An 843-nucleotide genomic window follows, 5' to 3' on the forward strand; every position below is an offset into this window, starting at 1 on the left:
CCCAGTTTCTAAAGTAGTTGGATATAACAAAGATCCTGAGCACTACCACCTATATGTTTGCTTTTGAGATTGTTTTTCAAAGTCTTTTGAGCAGCTGGGTGATTGTTAAAGGGAATGTGCTCATTCCCAGTTTCTCTCTGAAACAACTCTGACATGGAAGTAAAAAGAATAAACTGCATGAATTGCGGTTCGGGTCTACATCTTATTGCTTTTAAAGTTGTGGCTGATTTCTTAGAAGAAGCCTCTGTTTCTTCATTAACTGGCTTGGAATTATAATATGAATAATTATTTTTAACTTTTCGAGATAAGATGCTTTCTAGGTTGTTCAGGGAAGCTGGAATGAAATGTTCTGTCCCCAACATTATAATCCTTCTCCGATACTGGAACGATGTCAGAGAACTGGAGAATAGTAAATGCCATCTGACTGTTTGAAAAAGAGATGGACCAGTCACTTGAATTCCATTAGTGGGAAAACAAGAAATCATTATCAATGACAAAATGAATCCTTACTTAAACAGCCAACAGATAAAAAGGGTAGTGAGAAGAGATTTGTTTAATGTTAGTTATTTTATGACTGTCAATGTTGATCGAATAACAGAAAGAGCTGATTAGGGTAATGTAGTATTGTTTTATATCTAGATTTTCAATGGGCATCACCAGTCAGAGAGTGAAATGGAATGGTGAGAACTTGGTGTTTGATATCTTCGAATCAATCTGTTCAGGGAGTTACTGTTCCCCTCTGGAGGAGGTGGAGCCAGGCCTCCTATCATTGGCAAAGTGATGGGAGGCAAGAATTCTCAGTAAATGGATATTTTTCTGACAGGAGAGAAGTAGGAAACAGGG

The sequence above is a fragment of the Rhincodon typus genome, unplaced genomic scaffold (genome assembly GCF_021869965.1).
Source record: "Rhincodon typus isolate 14 unplaced genomic scaffold, sRhiTyp1.1 hic_rhity00000162, whole genome shotgun sequence".
Taxonomy (NCBI): domain Eukaryota; kingdom Metazoa; phylum Chordata; class Chondrichthyes; order Orectolobiformes; family Rhincodontidae; genus Rhincodon; species Rhincodon typus.